Source organism: Macaca fascicularis, chromosome 19 (assembly GCF_037993035.2).
Source record: "Macaca fascicularis isolate 582-1 chromosome 19, T2T-MFA8v1.1".
In the NCBI taxonomy this organism is placed as follows: domain Eukaryota; kingdom Metazoa; phylum Chordata; class Mammalia; order Primates; family Cercopithecidae; genus Macaca; species Macaca fascicularis.
In genome coordinates this window covers 11,209,068-11,233,528 of record NC_088393.1, presented here as the reverse complement: position 1 = coordinate 11,233,528, position 24,461 = coordinate 11,209,068, and the positions used below count along the sequence as shown (strand labels likewise).

Sequence of the window (24,461 nt, the reverse complement as noted above, 5' to 3'; positions counted from 1 at the left end):
GAGGCCGAAGAGGGTGGATCACTTGAGGTCAGGAGTTTGAGACCAGCCTGGCCAACATGACAAAACCGCATCTCTACCAAAAATACAAAAATTGGCTGGGCATGGTGGGCGCCTGTAGTCCCAGCTACTTGGGAGGCTGAGGCACAAGTATCTCTTGAGCCCAGGAAATGGAGGCTGCAGTGAGCGGAGATCACACCACTGCACTCCAGCACGGGTGGCAGAGCAAGACTTCATCTCAAAAAAAAAAAAAGTTCACACCAAAATCTTGGTGCTTGGAGAAGGAAAAGAGAGGGAAGGAGCTCTAATCCCTGACAGTAATGAAGAGATGGAAGAAAGACATGTGGCAAAGGGTCCCAAAAGGTTTCTGTAAAATGAGAAAGAACGAACCTCCCGAAAAGTGAGTATCTGAAATATCAGGTGGACGACGACAACCACGGCAGGTTCAACTCTGAAGAGGCTAAGACAACTGAAGTGCACAACAGAATCTTTCAGGACAAACTAAGCCATAATTACTATTTCAGTCTCAGTATCATGTCGACTCCAACCTACTCAATTCCCACTCTACACAAACAGTCTGGTCCATACTGAAATCTTCCAAATGAGTAAACAACCAAAGAACCCCATCAGCACAATACACACAAGATGAATCTACCCCCACAGGCAACTGCCAGCCCCTTCCGACTAAACTAGTTCCCAGCCAGCAGAGCAGGCTCAAACCTGAAAAGGCCCAAGCATCAAGGATAAATTCTGACATGCTGGCCAAAACAAGAACTTCCCAAAATACCCAAGACTACCTAGCAAAATCTAACTGCAAAATCTAAACATCCCAAACTTAAAAACCTAAGGGTGCTTGAGTGAGGTGGCTCACGCCTGTAATCCCAGCACTTTGGGAGGCCGAGGCGGGCGGATCACGAGGTCAGGAGATCGAGACCATCCTGGCTAACACGGTGAAACCCCATCTCTACTACAAATACAAAAAATTAGCCAGGTGCGGTGGCAGGCGGCTGTAGACCCAGCTACACGGGAGGCTGAGGCTGGAGAATGGCGTGAACCCGGGAGGCAGGGCTTGCAGTGAGCCGAGATTGCACCACTGCACTCCAGCCTGGGCGACAGAGCAACACTTTGTCTCAAAAAACAAAAAAAAAAGAAGTCAGGAATTCAAGACCACCTTGGGCAACATGGTGAAACCGCGTCTCTCCCAAAATTACAAAAATTAGATGGATGTGGTGGCGCACACCTGTCATCCCAGCTACTAGGGAGGCTGAGGCAGGAGAATAGCTTTAACCCAGGAGGCAGACATTGCAGCGAGCTGAGATTGTGCCACTGCACTCCAGCCTGGCCAATAGAGAGTCCACCTCAAAATAAATAAATGAATAAATAAAACCTAGGGGTCACCGGGCACGGTGGCTCACGCCTGTAATTCCAGTACTTAGGGGGGCCGAGGCAGGGGCATCACCTGAGGTCACGAGTTCAAGATCAGCCTGGCCAACATGGTGAAACCCTGTCTCTACTAAATATACAAAAAATTACTCAGGCGTGATAGCACATGCTTGTAATCCTAGCTACTCAGGAGGCTGAAGCCCGAAAATTGCTTGAACCGGGGAGGCGGAGGTTACACTGAGTCAAGATCACCCCACTGCACCCCAGCCTGGGTAACGAGAGCAAAACTCTGTCTCATTAAAACAAACAAACAAACAAACAAAAAACCTAGGGGTCAAATGATACGCCTGCAGAGCCCAGCAACAGGACGTGGTGGGGTCAAAGACTCCATGACAGGGGAGGGATACAAGAGAGGAGGAGTGTGAGGGGGGCATGGGATGAAAAGGGCAGAAAGCCAGTCCCTGGGCTCAGTGACTCAACGTGCCTGAGACTCACACCATGGGGTGAGCCACTCGATCAATCGTCCAGGGAAAGCTTCCGCACAGACTTGGACCTGAAACTCCACTTGCCCAGCCCACTAGCTTCCTTCTTGCATCAGCAACATGGAAGCGGCCCCTCTACCCTCGGCAGGACTATGAAAATGAAACAAGTCAACCTACTTGAAGCATGCAGCACATATCCCACAGACCTAACAACTAGTACCAGATCCTACTGCTGAAAAAAATCTGCCTCCCCAGGCTGTAGCGAGGGCCAGGCGTGAGTGATGTGTGTGCAAAGGGCATCCTCTCCTCCACCTCCCATGTCTCTTCACCAAGCCAGAGTCAAGCTCCAAAGGGCCTTCATTCCCCAATGACTCTGCCAAGCCAGTTCCCTTGGCTGTGGTTTCCCTGGATAGTCGCAAGGACACTGGGAATCTCGTTCATGAAGTGAATCCTTATGAAGGAATTAGTTACTTCAGTTAGGGGAATAATACTGTGGTTGTGCTGTAAATAACCACCTTTAACTGTTCCACACATATTTAAGACAAATTTATGGCTGAAATTATATACCTGGTATTTGCTCTGAAATATACCAGAGAGCAGATAGTAGAGAAGGATGAAACAAGACTGCAGAACACTGACAGCTGCTGAAGCTGGGTAATGGATACTGTAACTCTTTTGTGCATGTTTTAAAAATTCGATAATACATTTTAAAAAACGATTTGTAGAAATGGGGTGTCGCCATGTTGTGTGGGCTGGTCTCGAACTCCTGGGCTCAAGTGATCCTCCCACCTCAGTCTCCCAAAGTGCTGGGGTTACAGGTGTGAGCCACCATGCATGGCGAACTATTTTCGTCTTTTTGAGAGAGTCTCGCTCTGTCACCCAGGCTGGAGTGCAGTGGTGCGATCTTGGCTCACTGTAATCTCCATCTGCCAGTTGCGGGCAATTCTCCTGTCTCAGCCTCCCAAGTAGCTGGGACTAAAGGTGCGTGCCACCACGCCCGGCTAATTTTTGTATTTTTAGTAGGGACAGGGTTTCACTATGTTGGCCAAGCTGGTCTTGAACTCCTCAATCTCCTTGAACTGGGGAGGTGGAGAATGCCATGAGCCGAGATTGCGCCACTGTACTCCAGCCTATGTGACACACAGAAAGAATGTCTCAAAATAAGTAAATAAAAATATACCACCACCACCACCACAACAAAAATCTACTGAAAGCAGCTCCTGGGAGAGGTGGATCGTAATCTGCAGCAGGGGATATACCGGGTGAGCCTGGATCCTACTGGAGCACCAGAAAGCAACGAAGCGCTGGTGATTAGAGCAGTCTTGTCCTGAGGACATGGGAGCTGACTTATGAGGTATCTCACTGGCTACATTTGAGACAAATTCAAAAAGAATCATGCTTCCACCTATGTGAAGTTCTAGAATAAGCAAAACTAGTCAGTGATGGGATAGCCTCTAGGGGACAGTGGCAGGGATCACATGGGAAGGGGCCCTCCCAAGCTTTCTGAGGTGATGGTTACACTCTCCCTCCTGACAAGGGTTGGGTATATGCAATGGCCAGAATTCACTGACTGGTATACTAAAGATCTGTGCATTATTTAAAAAGAAGAAAGAGACTGCGCATGGTGGCTCACCATGTTGGGAGGAGCATTTGTCAGGAGTCCCAAGACCAGCCTGAGTGAATCTACCAAAAAATTTTTTAAAGAAAAAAATAAAAATCCAACTGAAAACAAATACTAAATTCTTGTTAATATGTAAGAGGGAAGATTACAACTTCCTGCTATTTAGTTGGAAATGCCTCACAAAAATAAAGTGAGGCAGGAGCAGTGGCTCATGCCTGTAATCACAGCACTTTGGGAGGCCGAGGCAGGCAGATCACTTAAGCACAGTAGTTCAAGGCCAACCTCGGCAATATGCGACCTTGTCTCTAAAAAAATTTTAAAAATTAGCCAGATAGGGCCGGGCATGGTGGCTGAAGACTGTAATCCCAGCACTTTGGGGGGCCGAGATGGGCGGATCACAAGGTCAGGAGATTGAGACCATCCTGGCTAACACGGTGAAACCCTGTCTCTAATAAAAAATACAAAAAACAAGCCGGGCGAGGTGGCGGGCGTCTGTAGTACCAGCTACTAGGGAGGCTGAGGCGGGAGAATGGCGTAAACCCGGGAGGTGGAGCTTGCAGTGGGCTGAGATCCAGCCACTGCACTCCAGCCTGGGCGACAGAGCGAGACTCCGCCTCAAAAAAAAAAAAAAAAAAAAAAAAAAATTAGCCAGATAGGCTGCATGTGGTGGTTTACCCCTGTAATCCCAGCACTTTGGGAGGCTGTGGTGGGTGGATCACCTGAGGTTGCGAGTTTGAGACCAGCCTCGCCAACATGGCAAAATAGAAACCTGTCTCTATTAAAAACACAAAATTAACTGGACATTGGTGGTGCATGCCTGGAATCCCAGCTACTCGGGAGGCTGAGAAAATAGAATCGCTTGAACCCAGGAGGCGGAGGCTACAGTGAGCCAGTCACGCCACTGCACTCCAGCCTTGGCAACAAGAGCGAAATTCCGTCTCAAGAAAAGAAAAAAAGAAAGAAAGGAAAAAATTAGCCAGGCGTGGTGGCACCTGCCCGTTAATTTCAGCTACTCAGGAGGCTGAGGGAGGAGGATTACTTGAGCCCGGTAGATGGGAGGCTGGAGTGAGTCAAGATTGTGCCACTGTACTCTAGCTTGGGCAACAGTGTGTGAGACCCTGTACCCCGCCACCCCCCCCAAAAAAACCTATAAATACAGTTAATATGTAAAGGGAAGACTTGCAACTTTCTGCTACTTAGTTTGAAATGTATCACCAAAATAAAGTGGCCAGGCATGGTGGCTCATGCCTGTAACTCCAACACTTCCAGAGGCTGAGGCAGGTGGATCATCTGAGGTCAAGAGTTCGAGACCAGCCTGACTAACATGGTGAAACCCTGTCTCTACTAAAAATATATAAATTAGCTGGGCATGGTGGCATGCACCTGTAATCCCAGCTACCCGGGAGGCTAAGGCAGGAGAATTGCTGGAATCAGGAAGGCAGAGGCTGCAGTGATCCAAGATCTCACCACTGCACTCCAGCCTGGGCAACTCCATCTAAAAAAAAAAAAAAAAAAAAAAAAAAAAAAAAAAAATGAGGCCAGGCATAGTGGTTCATGCCTATAACCCCAACACTCTGGGAGGCTGAGATGCGAGGACTGCTTGAGCCCAGGAGTTTGAGATAGCACTAAGCTATGACTGTACCACTGCACTCCAGCCTGGACAACAAAGTATAACCCTGTCTCTGATCAATCAATAAAGTGAAGAGTGAAGAGAACTATAAGTGGATGGACAAATACGTAAAACACAAGCAGTTAAATGCCCACAGCACAACCTAGGCTGTGTATATAGATAGGTATTCATTAAATCTATTTTATTATTATCATTATCTTGAGACAGTTTCACTCTTGTTGCCCAGGCTGGAGTGCAATAGCATGATCTCGGTTCACTGTAACCTCTGCCTCCCAGGTTTAAGAGACTGTCCTGCCTCAGCCTCCCAAGTATCTGGGATTACAGACATGTGCCACCACACCTGGATTTTTTTTTTTTTTTTTTTTTGAGAGGGAGTCTTGCTCTGTCGCCCAGGCTGGAGTGCAGTGGCATGATCTCGGCTCACTGCAAGCTCCGCCTCCCAGGTTCACACCATTCTGCTGCCTCAGCCTCCGGAGCAACTGGGACCACAGGCATGTGCCACCACACCCGGCTAATTTTTTGTTTTTTAGGAGAGACAGGGTTTCACCATGTTGGCTAGGATGGTCTCCATCTCCTGACCTCGTGATCCTCCCGCCTCAGCCTCCCAAAGTGCTGGGATTACAGGCGTGAGCCACTGCGCCCAGCCACACCTGGCAATTTCTTTTTTGTATTTTTAGTAGAGACGGGGTTTCATCACATTTGTCAGGCTGGTCTTGAACTCCGGACCTCAAGTGATCCGCCTGCCTCGGCCTCCCAAAGTGCTGGAATTACAAAAGCGTGAGCCACTGCACCCAGCTTAAATTCTTTATTATTATTTTTTGAAATGGACTCTCACTCTGTTCCCCAGGCTGGAATGGAGTGCAGTAGCGCGATCTTGACTCACTGTGACCTCCACCTTCCAGGCTCAAGCAATTCTCCTGCTTCAGCTTTCCGGGTAGCTGGGATTACAGGCACCTACCACCATGCCAGGTTAACTTTTGTATTTTTAGTAGAGATGGGGGTTTCACCATGTTGGCCAGGCTGGTCTCAAACTCCTGACCTCAAATGATCGGCCCGCCTCGGCCTCCCAAAGTGCTGGGACTACAGGCGTGAGCCACTGCGCCTGGCCTGAGTGTTCACTAAAATTGTATAACCTTTTTTTGTATGTTTGAACATTTTCAAAAGATGTTACTAAAATAAACAGATTTGACACATTAAATTTATATATATCCATAAGTCCATAAACATACTTAAAAAAAACAAAAACAAAACTAATTTCCCACATTAGAGTTTACGTCCAAACTTCATACTCTGAAAACTGTTAAAAGACTAAAGTCCACCCCCAGTTGATACAATCTATAATAAAAACGCCACTGCCTCCCAGGTTAGGTGTAGAAAACCACCCCACTGCCAGGCGCAGTGGATCACACCTGTAATCCCAACACTTTGGGAGGCAGAGGCAGGTGGATCACGAGGTCAGGAGATCGAGACCATCCTGGCTAACACGGTGAAACCCCGTCTCTACTAAAAACACAAAAAAATTAGCCGAGTGTGGTGGCAGGCACCTGTAGTCCCAGCTACTTAAGGAGGCTGAGGCAGGAGAATGGCGTGAACCCGAGAGGCGGAGCTTGCAGTGAGCCGAGATCGCGCCACTGCAGTCCAGTCTGGGCGACAGAGCAAGACTCTGTCTCGAAGAAAAGAAAAAAAGCCACCCATCAACCACTGAAGCACTGAAGCACAAGGTATGATTTGGTCAAAATATCATCCCATCCAAAATGCCTCAGAGGACACACACACGCCCCCAACACACCTGTCTTCAGCAAATGCCCTGCATGTGGCTTTCCATCTGCTCTCTTCACTGTTCAAAACGAGAAACGTGGGTGTGCCCTTGCTATAATGAGTGCCTCACTTCATCTTTCTCTGCTCCCTGAGGCAGACCCTTGAAAAGACCCCTGAAGGGCCTCGCTAGCCTCCAGCTGGCTCTGACCACAACTGGCCGGCATGCAGTCCGTTACATGCCTGGGTCCTCCTCCCTTAGACCAGGCAACGGGAGCAATGCTTTCCGACTCACGTGGACAAAATGAATAATAGTAGTAATTATCTGAACTAAAACAAAAGTTTAAAAACTAGTTATTGCTCCTTTTCAGGGCAACAAACCATTTCTCTCTGTGTGCCCAAGACAAATTTGACATCCAAGCCAGCTTCTTGGAATTTGTCTCATTAACTGATCCAGGAATCTTCAGGGTGAGCAGAAACTTCCCTTTCCTTTTTGTTTTTTTTTGGGAGGCAGAGGCAGGCGGATCACGAGGTCAGGAGATCGAGACCATCCTGGCTAACACGGTGAAACCCCATCTCTACTAAAAATACAAAAAAATTAGCCGATTTTTTTTTTAATAAAAATTTTTTTAAAAAATTTTTTTACAAAAAAATTTGTTTTTGGAGACGAAGTCTCCCTCTGTCTCCATCTCGGCTCACTGCAAGCTCCGCCTCCCAGGTTCACGCCATTCTCCTGCCTCAGCCTCTCGAGTAGCTGGGACTACAGGCGCCTGCCACTGCACCCGGCTAATTTTTTCTGTTTTTAGTAGAGACGGGGTTTCACCGTGTTAGCCAGGACAGTCCCGACCTCCTGACCTTGTGATCCACCTGCCTCGGCCTCCCAAAAGTGCTGGGATTACAGGCGTGAGCCACCGCGCCTGGTCAGAAATTTCCCTTTCAAGAGGATTTTTAGTGAGGCACACTGCTGGCAAGAAGCCTACAGCACCCACTCAAAAGCAACACCCCGCTGCCCCTACCAATCTAACTTTAAACGAAAGCTGCGAAACGATGAACAATGCTGCTCTTGCAACCACATTTATTCAAACCTGGCACCAGCAATGACTATTCTTACAATTTTTATGATTCAATCCTGGGCACCAGCAACATGCAGCTTCTCTGAAAACAAACTCAAGGCAGGATCAAGTGCTAAGTGAAGTATCGCGATTTTAAACATGACTTCTTGGTGGTTTGGGATGGTTTAACACACAGGGATTTGTTTTTCTTTTGTTCCTGAATCCAGCCCACCCACAGCATGCAGTTACAGAAGCTTCAACCACAGAACATTATGTTTGTGGTGCAACGGCCATCTTTCTGACCTCTCACTAATTACACTGTGAGGTTCATGGCACTTGTTGTTGGAAAAGAAACATGCCCAAGTTAGTTGAGCATAAGTGGATTAACAGATGTTTGTGCAATGGACAGGTACAGTGGCAACACCCTCACAGGTATGGCCCGACCTGTCTTCGGGGTATTTCATGAATCTTACAGCCTTCCCAGCAACTCTAGCGAATAGTCCTGAAGTGGATATTCGCCTTAGAGAGGCCAAATTAGGCTTTGAAATTTACATAGACTCAACCCACCTCCTAGTTTCCTGAATTCTGGAGCTGGCCCATCCTGGGCTGTGAGCTGAAATGATACACTCGAGCTAGGAGTCTTGGTGACTCCTTAAACTTTGACAGATTCACGCCATCAAGGGCACACTAAAAATTATTCTCAGAAAGCAACTGGCTGGACGCAGTGGCTCACACCTGTAATCCCACCATTTGGGAGGCTAAGGCAGGCGGATCACCTGAGGTTGGGAGTTCAAGACCAGCCTGACCAACATGGAGAAACCCCAACACTACTAAAAATACAAAATTAGCCCGGTGTGCACGCTTGTAATCCCAGCAATGCCAGTCTAAAATCTTGCTGTCGATGCCATTCTGAAATATTTAACAACGTGAAGTCCAGTGCAATGGTTCATCATTCAGACTGCAACAGTGTTACTACATCAAAGTTAGGAATAAAGTGCTTTTTTTTTTTTTTTTTTTTGAGACAGAGTCTTGCTCTGTCACGCAGGCTGGAGTGCAGTGGTGTGATCTCAGCTCATCTACAACCTCCGCCTTCTGGGTTCAAGCAATTCTCCTGCCTCAGTCTACCAAGTAGTTGGGATTACAGCCACAGACCACCATTCCTGGCTAATTTTTGTATTTTTAGTGCAGATGGGATTTCACCATGTTGGCCAGGATGGTCTTGAACTCCTGACCTTAAGTGATCCTCCACCCTCAGCCTCCCAAAGTGCTGGGATTATAGGCGTGAGCCACCGTGCCCAGCCAGAAATAAAGATTTTAATAAATATTTTAAACTTAAAGGACTGTCCTTTATCTTATTCCTATAGTTTTGGTGATAAAGACAATCTTGTTACTTATGAAAAATGGAAATGGTGAATGATCACTAATTTAAATATATTTTCCTTGACAAAATAAAAACCTAGCAAATACAGCTGGGCGCAGTGGCTCATGACTGTAATCGCAGCACTTTGGGAAGCCAGGACGGGCGAATCATGAGGTCAGGAGTTTGAGACCAGCCTGGTCAACATGGTAAAACCCAATCTCTACTAAAAATGCAAAAATTAGCTGGGTGCAATGGCGCGCACCTGTAATCCCAGCTACTCAGGAAGCTGAGGCAGGAGAATCACCTGAAGCCAGGAGGCGGAGGTTGCAGTGAGCCAAGAGTGTGCTGTTGCACTCCAGCCTAGGCGACAGAGCTAGACTCCATCTCAAAAAAAAAAAAAAAAAAAAAGTTGGCAAATACAAGTTGTTCCTCAAGGCCGGGCGCGGTGGCTCAAGCCTGTAATCCCAGCACTTTGGGAGGCCGAGACTGGTGGATCACGAGGTCAGGAGATCGAGACCATCCTGGCTAACATGGTGAAACCTCGGCTCTACTAAAAAATACAAAAAACTAGTCAGGCGAGGTGGCGGGCAACCTGTAGTCCCAGTTACTCAGGAGGCTGAGGCAGGAGAATGGCATGAACCAGGGAGGCGGAGCTTGCTGTGAGCTGAGATCTGGCCACTGAACTCCAGCCTGGGCGACAGAACGAGACTCCGTCTCAAAAAAACAAAAAAAAAACACAAGTTGTTCCTCAAATGTTTCTGGAGACCCAGGACTCCAGGCTCACTAGTGTTGTGGAGTGCCCACAGTCCTAGAGTTAGAAGCCTGGGATTGCCGCTGGGCTCTCCAACCTGGCAGCTTTGGGACCTACAGCAAATCACTTACCTTTCTGGTGCTGGGTGAAAAATGAGGATGAAAATACCACCTGCCTCGGGCTGCAGACAGCAAGGATTAAAGGTGGCATTATGGGGAAATGTTTTGTGAACATACTACTACAAATGCAACATATGAAGAGGATTAAATTGGGTACAGTTGTGCATGCCTGTAGTACCAGTTACTCGGAAGGCCGAGGCAGGAAGATTCGTTGAGCCCAGAAGTTCAAGACCAGCCTGGGCAACATAGTGAGGGCCAGTCCTTAAGAAAAAAAAAAAGAAAAACATTAACTGCTCTTGGATGAACCAACAGAAATGCTTTAAAATCTGCCACCACAGAAAAACATTCAACATGACTTCACGTGGGAATTATCAAACCCTCTTTCCAGCATGCTCTCAGGCAGCAAGGGGGTGAGGGAAGCATGGTTGAGAGATCCTCCCATATCTGGCTGGAGGCAGAGGCAATCCTTCCCCATGTATTCCCAGAGTGAAGCCTTGGTTTTTTTTTTTAACTCAGTGTATACTTCAATGTTTACTTTTCCCAGAACTGTATTTTTCCAGTTAAGATTTTTTTTTAAAAAAAAGACCATCTCTCACATGGACATTAAATATTAACATTCAAACATATGAACTGTTTAGTAGCAAAGGATGAAGTAAAACCTTTTTACTTTGAAATAACTGCAGGCCAGGTGTAGTGGCTCACATCTGTAATCCCAACACTTTGAGAGGCCGAGGCGGGCAGATCACTTGAGTGAGGCCAGTTCAAGATCACCCTAGCCAACACGGCGAAACTCAGTCTTTATTAAAAATACAAAAATTAAAAAAAAATACAAAAATTAGGCTGGGCGCTGTGGCTCACACCTGTAATCCCTGCACTTTGGGAGACTGAGGCAGTGGATCGCTTGAGATCAGGAGTTTGAGACCAGCCTGGGCAAAATGATGAAACCTCATCTCTACTAAAAATACAAAAAATTAGCTGCGCGTGATGGTGGGCGCCTGTTATCCCAGCTACTCGGGAGGCTGAGGCAAGAAAAATGAGGCAAGAGAAACACTTGAACCCAGGAGGCAGAGGTTGCAGTGAGCCAAGATCGTCCCACTGCACTCCAGCCTGGATGACAGACTCCATCTCCAAAACAACAACAAAAAAAACCACTCTGATATGAGAAAGTAGTTTTATAGACAAGTAACAGGATATAAAGTGGCCTGGAAGACTAATTCATCTCTAAGACCTTTTATCTTTATCTAAGTAAGACCTTAACCTTCAGCTTGAAGCAAAATCCTCAAAAAGGTAAGGACAGCTGTCGCACATGTTCACGGAAAATTACGTACTTCACACTGCCAAGTAGAACTTCTCACAATCACTTAAAATTATAAAAATAATTTGGAGCAAATTGGCCAGGCGCGGTGGCTCACACCTGAAATCCCAGCACTTTGGGAGGCTGAGGCAGGCGGATCACAAGGTCAGGAGACGGAGACCATCCCGGCTAACACGGTGAAACCCCGTCTCTACTAAAAACACAATTAGCTGGGCGTGATGGCAGGCGCCTGTAGTCCCAAGCTACTCGAAAGGCTCAGGCTGGAGCGGGCGCGGTGGCTCAAGTCTGTAATCCCAGCACTTTGGGAGGCCGAGACGGGCGGATCACGAGGTCAGGAGATCGAGACCATCCTGGCTAACACGGTGAAACCCGTCTCTACTAAAAATACAAGAAAATTAGCCGGGCGAGGTGGCGGGCGCCTGTAGTCCCAGCTACTCGGGAGGCTGAGGCAGGAGAATGGCGTGAACCCGGGGAGGCGGAGCTTGCAGTGAGCCGAGATCGCGCCACTGCACTCCAGCCTGAGGCACAGAGCAAGACTCCGTCTCAAAAAAAAAAAAAGAAAGGCTCAGGCTGGAGAATGGCGTGAACCCGGGAGGCGGAGCTTACAGTGAGCCGAGATGGCACCACTGCACTCCAGCCTGGGCTACAGAGCAGACTCCGGCTCAAAAATAATAATAATTTGGAGCAAATTTACATACTGTAATACACATTCAACTTTGTGACTAAATGATCCATGGTGATCACATATTCCACAAGAGAATGGCCCTCAGACAATAAACATATTTTTGTCTTAAAATGAGTGCCACTGGGCAAGGCGGCTCACATCTGTAATCCCAGCACTTTCATAGGCTGCGGCAGGAGGATCACTTGAGCCCAGGAATTTGAGACCAGCCTGGGCTACATAGTAAGACCCCGTCTCTACAAAAAAAATAAAATTGGTTTAAAAGTTTAAATATAATAATAAACTAGTAGCTACATTTTCAATTTCTTCACTACATAAACATTTAATGAGAAGAAAAAAAAATTGAATTCTGGCCAGGAGCGATGGCTCACTCCTGTAATTCCAGCTTTTTGGGAGGCCAAGGTGGGCAGACTGCTTGAGCACAAGAGTTTTGAGGCCAGCCTGGGCAACGTGGAAAGACCTTGTCTCTACAAAAAATTCAAAAAATTAGCCGGGTGTGGTGGCATGTGCCTGTGATCCCAGCTACTTGGGAGGCTGAGGTGGGAGGATTGCTTCTTGAGCCTGGGAGGCGGAGGTTGCAGTTGAGTGGAGATCACGCAACTGCACTCCAGCCTGGGTGACAGAGCAAGACCCTGTCTCAAAAAAAAAATTAAATTTTAACTGGACATCACTTTTACAAAACGCCTAAACACAGCTGATGCTAAATGTATCTGAATTTCCAATTGTTTTTTTATTTTTTTGAGACGGAGTCTTGCTCCATCACACAGGCTGGAGTGCAGTGGCACCATCTCAGCTCACTGCAACCTCCGCCTCCTAGGTACAAGCGATTCTCCTGCCTCAGCCTCCCGAATAGCTGGGACTGCAGGTGTGTGCCACCGTACCCAGAAAATTTTGTTGTTGTTTTTTTTCTTTTTTTTAGTAGAGATGGAGACGGGGTTTCACCATGTTGGCTAGGATTGTCTCAAACTCCTGACCTCATGATCCGCCCACCTCAGCCTCCCAAAGTGCTGGGATTACAGGCGTGAGCCACCGCACCTGGCTATTATTGCTATTTATAATGGAATCACCTGTGAAGTGTTCTCAGGGAAAAGTTTCACAAGGATTTTGAGATCATAAATATCATAAAAATTTCTTAAAAATCAGCACGCCAATGAGGCCTCCAACCACCACCCACCTGCCTACCCTACTTTCACAATTATTTCCACACCAGCTTACTCTGTATAATCACACAGGCGGGAAACCTACTTGTTCCAGATAAAATGGACATATGCTTCAGCAGTAAACTAAAGTTTGCCTCATGCCTCCCAGGCCCCAAATCTCTTTACTCATTCATTGTGCAAAGATGCCACTCAAACCACTATCTGCCTCAGATTCCAAACTTCCTGATGGAAACAAATCAAATCTTTCTCTGCTAAAACTTAGTTAACATAAAAAGCATCCATAAATAGAACCTAGGAGGCTGGGAGTGGCGGCTCACACCTGTAATCCCACCACTTTGGGAGGCGGGTGATCACCCGGTGGATCACCTGAGGTCGGGAGTTCCAGACCAGCCTGATCAACATGGAGAAGCCCCGTCTTACCAAAAATACAAAATTAGCTGGGTGTAGTGGAGCATGCCTGTAATCCCAGCTACTCAGGAGGCTGAGGCAGGAGAATCGCTTGAACTCGGGAGGTGGAGGTTGCGGTGAGCCGAGATCGCACCACTGCACTCCAGCCTGGGCAACAAGAGCTAAACTCTGACTCAAAACCAAACAAACAAACAAACAAAAACCCTAGAAAATCCTAGTTCCTGCAAAGGTTCAATCACAGCAAGATTCAAATAAAAGGTCACAATTTCCTGGGCTAATACTAAACGTTAACACTTACACAATACTAAATGTTAACACACATCTTTCAAAACTGCACAAGGTGAATTAACTTGCTGACAAAATGTAGCAGGATGGCAAGTCCAAGAGGTATAAATGGGGGAAGGAATCACTCCTCTGGAGCCATGAAAGGTAATCAAAAGAAACCGACAAAGAGGATGAAAACAGTCCATAAGAGAAGAGGCCCCAGCCCAAAGAAAACGACTAAAGGCTTTTCCCAGAAGACTTCTAACCCCCACATCTTGGTAAAGCCTGAAGGAAAGGGACTTAGGGGAAGGCTTCTTCCCCATCACTGACTCTACCTGTCCCCTACCTGGAGGCCTTAACCAGGGAGCACCGTATATGTCTGTGTGATCAAAGTATTAGTAGCTGTCCTTTGTCAATGTGGTATTTAACATGAAGAATTTAGGAAAAATAAGAAACAGACTTAGATTCCTCATGCTCAGGAATATGGGCCTTCAAGACTCTGCAAATACTAGAAGGAGCCAAAGGAATTTTTGCCTAGAGGCACCAAACAAGTTCAATCAGAAAAACCACAAACAATTAGGCACCTCTCAGCTCCAGGAAGAGGCGGCTGAGCTCCAGGAAGATAGGGAGACTGATAAATAGCGCCCAGTGGGGGCAAGGCCAAGCCTGGCACTCATGGCCAGCCTCCAATCTGAACTGAAGAATATTCCAAACAACACTGGGGCCTGCAGATTCCATTCACAAATCCCAGAGACCACGAGCCACTCACATAGGCAAGGGACCCCGGCACCACAGAACAGGGAGAGGAGCACCTGCAAGTGTCCTGCGGCCTCCCCCTGCTTTCCAGCTGTGAATGAGGCCCTGGTTCCCATACTTAATTCACAGTCTGGGCGGCTGCTGTAACTACATCCCACGAGACCACACACAAAGCATCAAGCACAAGGCATAGTGGCAGCACTTTGAGCAATCCATGGAGATTCCCAACCACAAATACCTGAGGAAAAGAGCTTAAAAAGTCCTAAATTTCAACCCTAACTTCGGATGGCACCTCGCGATTCCATGTGGACCACAAATATGCCATCACACCGCTCATTTTAAAGTGAGCAAAATCTTGAAAGAGATTCAGCATCATTGAATTACCGGAGTCCAGAAAAGGATGCCACTGAAACTGATGCTTCGTTGCTAATCCATGTCACCTAAGCAGCAACTGGCAATCAATGTTGGATATATGAAGAAGAGATCCCTTACTCTCCTCAAATTTGGTCACGGAACTGGGGGAGAGCATGCAGACCGCCGTACACCCCAAATAATTCATCCAGGCGGTAGATTAACTGGGGCAGAACCTCCTGCGTAACCTCGAGAATCTCAATCGCTCAACTACGAGGAAAAATAAAGGTAGAAAGGGGTTTTAAGCATCCACGTTTCAGGGCCCAAGCTTGCACCCTAACAGACTGCCGTTCTAGGGAAGGCAAATACAATCTGGAAAAACATTCAAAAACGAAAACAAATGAACTAAAGAAAAAGAAAGCTGAAACCCTTCCAAATTTGGACCCTGATCTGAGAGAGACCTGGCTGACTAGAGATTTGGAAACCCGACGAACCCACAAAGGCTTCCTCTGCAGTCCGCGTGGGAAGGGGCTTCCAAGGAGGGGTCCGCCTCTCCGCGCCCCGTGAGGACAAAGGAGGCAACGTTTCCCGCCTCAGGAACCTGGGACTCTCCTGGAACCGGGGGCGGGACTGGGACAAAGAGGTGGAGGGAATAGGAAAGAAGTAAGGAGTGAGGAAGGGGGGTCGCCCCGCCGCGAAGCTCGGGACCCGAGGGGGTGTGTGCTCCAGGCACGTGCACGCGTCCCCAGGAGGCCGCAACAGACAAAGCCCGGCCCCGGGGAGGCGGCGGCCGGGGGCCCGGTGCGCGCGCACCCCCCGCGCGTGGCGCCGCCGCCGGCCGAGGGGCCGCGTGTGGGGGGGAGCGGCTGCGCGCGCACCGAGTCCTCGCCGCCGCCGTCGCCGCCATTTTGTTTCCTCCGCACAATGGAGGAGAGTTAACGGCCGAGCGCGGGAGCGAGGCCGGCAAGGGAGATACCGGTCAGCCGCCGGGATGAGGGGACCGGGCGGAGGCGGCGAGCGCGGGACCCCTCCAGCCTTGTCTCCGCGAACCCTCGGTGGGGACCTCGGTGAGGAAGGCGGGCGGGGGGAGGGGCAGAGGCGGGAGCGGGCCCGGCCGCCGCCACATTGACGCTTACCTTGTCGGCGTCCCCTTCTTCGACCGCAGCCGCCGCCGCCGCCCTCCTGCCACAGCCCGCCGGGGTCTCCCCCAAAAAGCCACGCGGTGCGCGCCGGGCTGCTGGGTCCAACTGCAATGGCGAGAAGAGGAGGAGGAGGAGTCCGGACCGGGGGCGAGCGGGCGGGCGGGCAGGCGCGCGCCGGGGAGGTGCGGGAACACGTGATCAGCTGAAGCCCCGCCCCCTTTGACGCCGCGTTGCGCCTCGACGCAGGCCCAACCCAAATGGGAGGGAGGAGCGAAAAGAGGGGGGTCTTGGGGCGGGCGTGCGTTATCACGTGGGACAAGCCTGGGTGTTTGCGTGCATAGTCACGTGACTTCGGCACCTTTCCCTCCGCTTTCGATAGGTTACTCTATCATGTGACAATGGCGAATTTCGCAGTTTCCTTCGCCATCTGACAAGAACTTTTGGCGCCTTCCCTTTGCCGTATTGGGAGTCCTCTATCACGTGACGAGGTCACGCTCTGGTTTTTGCTAAGGCGGTTTTTGAGCTGCCATTACCACGTGATGCAAGGAAGCGTGAGAGGCGGAGCCTCCCCACGGCTGCGGCATTTCGCGCCTGCGCGTCCGCCATCTTACGCCCGTTGCCCTGAGTACGTTAGCGGAAATGGCTCTGAGAGGCTTTGACGCATGTGTACCTTAGTGGCGGTATGTTGGCCGGAGACTTTCGTGCTACAGTAGAGGTGGCTATGCTTCCCACATCTCTCTTGAGAGGCACAGAAGGTCAGAGATGCGTGCGAGGAACGGCCAGGTCCAGCGTCTCCTCGTTGCTGTCCCTTCATCCAGGGACCGGCGCCAATGAGCGCGCGCGTTCTTTCGTCCCACGGACCTGCCTTGGTGTAGCCTCCCCGGGCCGTAGCTTCCGAAGGCTACAGCCGACCTGGTTGGGATTCTCCAGCCCGCTTTCCCCTTTCCCGATTGACAGATGGAGAAACTGAGGCCCAGGCCAAAAAATATCACACTAGAGGGCTCACGGCCAGTTCCTGGGAAAGTTGGGGCTGGGACTCTACATACGCTCGGCCAGCAACAGCGCGGAGCTCCGAAGTAAAGGCGCCCGTGACCGAGTGCCTTGTCCTTAAAACCGTGGTGTCCTTGAATGCTCCCAGGCGCCTTATGAGGTCCCCGATGTGCAGTCTGTGCTTAAACTAAACCCCACGCTCTGCCAGGGTCGGGTTGGCCATCCGCAGGCGTAGTTGCTAGGGAGGTTTGACAGATGCCCGCCTGTTGATTAAAATGTTCCCAGGATTTGGAGCAAGAAGAGCAAGGAAGGCCGGGCGCGGCGGCTCAAGCCTGTAATCCCAGCACTTTGGGAGGCGGAGGCAGGCGGATCACGACGTCAGGAGATCAAGACCGTCCTGGCTAACACGGTGAAACCCTGTCTCTACTGAAAACACAAAAAATTAGCCGGGCGTGGTGGCGGGCGCCATTAGTCCGAGCTACCCGGGAGGCTGAGGCAGCAGAATGGCGTGAACCCGGGACGCGGAGCTTGCAGTGAGTGCACTCCAGCCTGGGCAACAGAGCGAGACTCTGTCTCAAAAAAACAAAAGAGAAGAGCAAGGAGGTGTTGAAAGTGGGTTTCCAGCCGGGCGCGGTGGCTCAAGCCTGTAATCCCAGCACTTTGGGAGGCCCAGACGGGCGGATCACGAGGTCAGGAGATCGAGACCATCCTGGCTAACACGGTGAAACCCCGTCTCTACTAAAAATACAAAAAAACTAGGCGGGCGAGGTGGCGGGCGTCTGTAGTCCCAGCTACTTGGGAGGCTGAGGCAGGAGAATGGCGTGAACCCGGGAGGTGGAGCTTGCAGTGAGCTGAGATCCGGCCACTGCACTCCAGCCTGGGTGACAGAGCAAGACTCCGTCTCAAAAAAAAAAAAAAAGAAAGTGGGTTTCCTGGCTGGGCGTGGTGGCTCACGCTTGTAATCCCAGCACTTTGGGAGGCAGAGGTGGATGGATCACTTGAGGTCAGAAGTTCAAGACCAGCCTGGCCAACATTGTGAAACACCGTCTCCACTAAAAATATGAAAATTAACTGAGTGTGGTGGCAGGCGCCTGTAATCTCAGCTAATTGGGAGGCTGAGGCAGGAGAATCGCTTGAACCCAGGAGGCAGAGGTTGCAGTGAGCTGAGATTGTACCATTACACTCCAGCCTGGGCAATAGAGTGAGACTCAGCCTCAAAAAAAAAAAAAAAAAAAAATTAGCCCGGTGTGGTGGTGTGCACCTACAATCCCAGCTACTTAGGAGGCAGAGGCACAAGAATGGCTTGAATCACTTTGAACCTGGGAGGCAGAGGTTACAGTGAGCTGAGATGGCACCACTGCACTCCAGCTTGGGCAATAGAGCGAGACTCCAACTCCCTATCTCCAAAAAAAAAAAAAAAAATTGAAGTGTAAAGATGTGATTATGTGGCAAGACAAGGGTTAAAAAGAAACGAAGAACAAGTTTTCCTCTGCTTAGCCAGCTCACATCAGTAAAGGCGCCCGTGACCGAGTGCCTTGTCCTTAAAAGCGTGGTGTCCTTGAATGCTTGTAAGATAGCACTGAAAAGTCGATGCCAAAGGAATGGGCTCCAGACACCCTCCTCCGGAGCAAAGTTGAAAAGAAAAACAAATTCCTTTACTGTCTCTCCTTCTCTGAACCATTAGTTATGACTGTGTTTGCCAATGCTTGTATTTAGTAAGATTTGTAGATTCTGTTTTCCTTTCGATGCAGCTGCAAGGCCAACAGCTGTGCAAAGCCACAAGTTATGCTAAGTCAACAGTTATGCTGTAGATTACATGACCTGTCACTGTATCATTAACTGCTTTTGTTTTGCTTCTGTAAGTTTGCCTATAAAAACCACACTCAGTTTTTGTTCAATGCTCAGCTTTTCAGACATGAATCCACTGAGCTGGTGTACACCTAAATAAATCCTCCTGTTTCCCACGTTGGTCTCTCTGGTCCTGTGTTTCCCGCAACAATTACAAAAATGAGTGCCTGGCCAGGCATGGTGGCTCACGCCTGTAATCCCTGCACTTTGGGAGGCTGAGGCTGGAGGATCCCTTAAGCCCAGGAGTTTGAGGCCGGCTTGAGCAACATGGCAAAACCCAGTTTCTACAAAAATTAGCAGAGCGTGATGGCCTGTGCCCATAGTCCCATCTACCTGGAAGGAGGAGGTGGGAGGATTGCATGAGCTGTGGAGGTCCAGGCTGCAGTGAGCCATGATGGACTCTCAAAAAAGAGTGCATACTGTACCCTCTGCTATTTTATTTACATTTTACTGTGGATTTTTAATAGGTAGCGTAGTCACATGATACGTCAAATGTGCCAAAGACATGAGAACACAAAGTCTTCCTCAGACACCCAGTTCCCTCCCTCTTAGCAGCCATTGTACAGTTTTTTGTGTAACTCTACAGAGTTTTTTTTTTTTTGAGACCGAGTTTTGCTCTTGTTGCCCAGGCTAGAGTGTAATGGCACGATGTCGGTTCATTGCAACCTCTGCCTTCCAGGTTCAAGCGATTTTCCTGCCTCAGCCTCTCGAGTAGCTGGGATTACAGGCATGCGCCACCACGTCCGGCTAATTTTGTATTTTTAGTAGAGATGGGGTTTCTCCATGTTGGTCAGGCTGGTCTCGAACTCCCAACCTCAGGTGATCTGTCCGCCTTGGCCTCCCAAAGTGCTGGAATTACAAGTGTGAGCCACTGCACCTGGCCAACTCTACAAAGTTTTATTTTCAGAGATGCATAATTGTATTCTTGTTTTTCACATAAATTGATAAATTATTCGCACAAGACTTTTTAATTTCGTTTCCTATGCCTCAGATCTGTCTCACAAATAGAGCTAAAAACTGAAGAAAGGTTTGGTAAGATGATTGGGGCATGCATTAAGATAAAACTGGTTAAAATGCCTGGGCATGGTGGTACACACCGGTAGTCGCAGCTGCTCAGGAGGCTGAGGTGGGAGGATCATATGAGCCCAAGAGGTTGAGACTGCAGTGAACTGAGATTGGGCCACTGCTCTCTAGCCTAGGCGACAGAAACCCTGTCTCAAAAAAACAAAAACGAAACCAAAAAAATGATTAAAGTAAGTTTAAATTGTTCAAGGTCACTGTGATAATGAATGTTAATAACAAAGCCTAGACTGACTTTTTTCGGAACAGGTCAATGCGGGTAGTGACTTGCTTGAACTAACAGCGCTGCCAAGTGGCAGAATGAGGATGGTTACTAGTTTTCTGACTCCGAACTCCAGAGAGCCCAAGGTTACTTAAAATGCTTTTGAAGATCTCATTCCGCTAAGGCGTTTCTTGCCCCAGGGTCCCCAAACACAGTAAAGGGTGGATAGGATCATGATGACAAGCACAGTCTTTGGGTCAAACCCAAACCTAGGGTTTGGTTTGGAGGAGGACTGATTTGGAGTTAATTCAACATCAAGGGGTTGCTTCAGTACCTGGCATGGAGTTGAAGCTTCAAAAACAGTAATGGTTGTGATCGTTACCTCTTGAACTGGTGCCCCATCCAACCAGAACTTCCTTAAAAGTGCTGTCTTCGCCAGGCACGGTGACTCACACCTGTAATCTTATACTTTGGGAGGCTGAGGCAGGGGGATTGCTTGAGCCCAGGAGTTCAAGGCCAGTCTGGGCAACATAGTGAGACCCCATCTCCTATTTTGTTCTATTCTATTCTATTATATTCTATTATTCTATTCTATTCTATTCTATTCTATTCTATTCTATTCTATTCTATTCTATTCTATTGATTTATGAGATGGAGTCTTGTTCTGTAGCCCCAGCTGGAGTGCAATGATACGATCTCAGCTTACTGCAACCTCCACTTCCTGGGTTTAAGCAATTCTGCCTCAGCCTCCCAAGTCACTGGGATTGCAGGCGTACAATACCATGCCCAGCTAGTTTTTGTATTTTTAGTAGAGACTGGGTTTCATGTTGGCCAGGCTGGTCTCAAACTCCTGACCTCAAGTTATCCACCCACCTTGGTCTCCCAACGTGCTGGGATTACAGGTGTGAGCTACCCGCACCCAGCCCCATCTCTACATTTAAAAAAAAAAAAAAGTTTTCAAGAATAAAAACAAAAAGAAGGCCAGGTGCCGTGGCTCATACTTGTAATCCCAGCACTTTGGGGGGCTGAGACTGGTGGATCACTTGAGGTCAGGAGTTCAAGACCACCCTGGCCAACATGATAAAACTCTGTCTCCATTAAAAGTACAAAAATTAGCTGGGCATGATGGCCGGCGCCTGTAATTCCAGCTACTCGGTAGGCTGAGGCACGAGAATTGCTTGAACCTGGGACGTAGAGGTTGCAGTGAGCCGAGATTGAGCCACCCCCCCATTCCAGCCTGGGTGACATCGAGACTGTGTCTAAGAAAAAAAAAAGAAAAAAAAAATTTTTAAAGTAAAAAGTTTTCAGGCCAACCTTCCAATAAACCCCATCCATCAGGCTCCTAGTCCTTGGTCACCATAAAGGATGGAAGACGCAAGATGCCATCTGCCCTGTCTTACTGAACTGCTATCCTGACCCAACCTCCCACCTCTGCCCTTGCCCTTCCACCACTCAGTGGTCACAAACCCTATATACAACACCATTCTCCCCTCCTTGTCTTAGTGACATCATCTGTCAACTGGCTGTTCCTTCTTCTCTCTTCCCTCCCTCCCGCTCATTGGTTGAAGATTGAGGTCATCCCCCTCTTGCAATCCCTCTGTCTAGACAGGTCCTGTCGCTCTCAGTGACTCTGCTGTCCTTACAGCCTCTCTATTCATTGTCTTCCTCATCTTGAAAGATTCCACCGGCTCTCCCAATCACATCCAGTTAACTTCCCTCTTGAAAGCTTTTTGTCATATGCCTGTTCCCTTCTTACTCCCCCCAGCGTGGACATTGGTTACCACTCTGGGATGGACACTGGGATGACCACAGTCGTTGGGGAACCATTCCTCTCCCTTCATCAAACTGTTGTCCAGATGGCAGGTCCCCACTGCCTGACTCCCAAACTAGACCCATACTTTGACCAGAATGATTCATTCAATGATTTACAATGAGTAAATGATCATAATCAGGTTGGTCAGAGTCAGTGAGCTCCAGGCCTGAGACTTAGGAGCAAGAAAAGACTTCTATGGCCCTGTAATCCCAGCACTTAAGGGAGGCAGAGGTGGGTGGCAACAGTTCAAGAGTTCAAGACCAGCCTGGCCAAGATGGTGAAACCCCATCTCTACTTAAAATACAAAAATTAGCCAGGCATGGTGGCGGGCGCCTGTAATCCCAGCTATTCGGGAGGCTGAGGCGGGAGAATCGCTTAAATCTGAGAGGCAGAGGTTGCAGTCAGCTGAGATCATGCCACTGCACTCCAGCCTGGGCAACAGAGCAAGACTCTTGTCTCAAAAAAAGAGAAGACTTCTCATCTTAAAGCCAGGAAAATGTGGCTGGACGCAGTGGCTCATGCCTGTAATCCTAGCACTTTGGGAGGCCAAGGCAGGCAGATCACGAGGTCAGGAGATCAAGACCATCCTGGCTAACACAGTGAAACCCTGTCTCTACTAAAAATACAAAAAAAAAAAAAAAAAAAAAAATTAGCCGGGGATGGTGGCTGGCGCCTGTGGTCGCAGCTACTCAGGAGGCTGAGGCAGCAGAATGGTGTGAGCCTGGGAGGCGGAGTTTGCAGTGAGCTGAGATCGCACTACTGCACTCCAGCCTGGGCGACAGAGGGAGACTCCATCTCAAAAAAAAAAAAAAAAAAGAGAGCCACGAAAATGTATGATGTGTGTATTATTAGGTTTCTCCAAAGAAGGCTAATAGGAGGCAGGTAGATGAGAGGGGATTTAGTAGGATAATTGGCTCATGTGATCATGGAGGCTGAGATGTCCTACCACACACATTGCAGACCCTAAAGCCAGTAGCTCCAGTAGCTCCAGTAGCTGGAGACCCTGGAAAACCAGTAGTGAGGTTCCGTCTGAATCCTAAAGCTTCAGAGCCAGGGACACCAATGGTGTAATTCCAAGTCCAAGGTCGAAGGCCTGAGAACCAGGGATCACTAGTATAAGTCTTGTCAAGACAGGAGGAGGAGGGTGTCCCAGCTCTGGGGAGGAAAATCCTTTCTCTCCTTTTTCTGTTCTATCGGAGCCCTGCAGATTGGATGACGCTCACCCAGAAGTAATGCTTTATCAGAGAAGGTGTTGCTCTGTCACCCAGGCTGGAGCACAGTAGTGTGATCTAAGCTCACTGCCCCTCTTGGGCTAAAGTGACCCTCTTACTTCATCCTCCTGAGTAGCTGGGACGACATGTGCGTGACCACCACACCCTGCTAATTTTCATATTTTTGGTTGAGACAAGCTTTCCACATGTTGCCCAGGCTTGTCTCGATCAAACTCAATCAAGCTCAAGCCATCTGCCCACCTCGGCCTCCCAAAATGCTGATTGTAGGTGCGAGCCACTGAGCCCAGCCACTGTTTTTTTTTTTTCTTTGTCTTATTTTTACATCACAGCTCAAATCTGGGTATTTTCTAATCCAGCCAAGTTCACACCTAAAATTAACTATCACAGCACAGTGTGGTTGGAGGCAGGGAATATACCCAGATAAAGGAACTTGGCAGAGAGTGGAGCCAACCTAGAAGAAAGTGGAGCCAAAGCATGAAGCCAGAAAACACTATGGTGGTTCCTCGAAAAATTAAACAGAAACCAGGCACAGTGGCGAGTGCCTGTCATCCCAGCTACTCGGAAGGCTGAGGCGGGATGATCCCTTCAGTCCAGGAGTTCAAGGCCAGCCTAGGTAACATAGTGAGACCCAGTTGCTTAATAAAAAAGAGATGGAGATGGCAAATTTTGTGCTATACGTATCGTACCACCATTCTTTTTTTTTTTTTTTTTCTGAGACAGTTTCACTCTGTTGCCCAGGCTGGAGTTCTATAGTGTCATCTTGGTTCACCACAAACTCTGCCTCCTGGGTTCAAGCAATTCTCTTGCTTCAGCCTCCCAAGTAGCTGGGATTACAGGTGTGTGCCACCATGCCTGGCTAATTTTTGTATTTTTAGTAGCGGCAGGTTTTCACCATGTTGGCCAGGCTGGTCTTGAACTCCTGACCTCGTGATTCGCCCTCCTCAGCCTCCCAAAGTGCTGGGACTATAGGCGTGAGCCACTGCGCCTGGCTGCCAGGAGCTTTTTTTTTTTTTTTTTTGAGACGGAGTCTCGCCCTATCGCCCAGGCTGAGGCAGGAGAGTGGCGTGA

The 24,461-nt window shown here is 48.8% G+C and overlaps 1 protein-coding gene across 34 annotated transcripts in view; it reads right to left on the bottom strand.

Moving 5' to 3' along the window:
* Positions 1–16,432, bottom strand: part of ILF3 (interleukin enhancer binding factor 3) — a 39,969-nt gene extending 23,537 nt beyond the window's left edge. For 22 of the 34 annotated variants that reach the window (XM_045378479.3, XM_045378483.3, XM_045378485.3 and 19 more), the window contains exon 1: positions 16,223–16,432. The gene's annotated coding sequence lies outside the window, so the exon portion shown is untranslated. Of the gene's footprint in view, positions 1–15,119; positions 15,357–15,580; positions 15,856–16,222 lie in introns of those variants that run through there. The other 12 variants (XM_045378481.3, XM_074025868.1, XM_074025879.1 and 9 more) reach the window with 4 other exon arrangements.
* Positions 16,433–24,461: the final 8,029 nt, after the last annotated feature.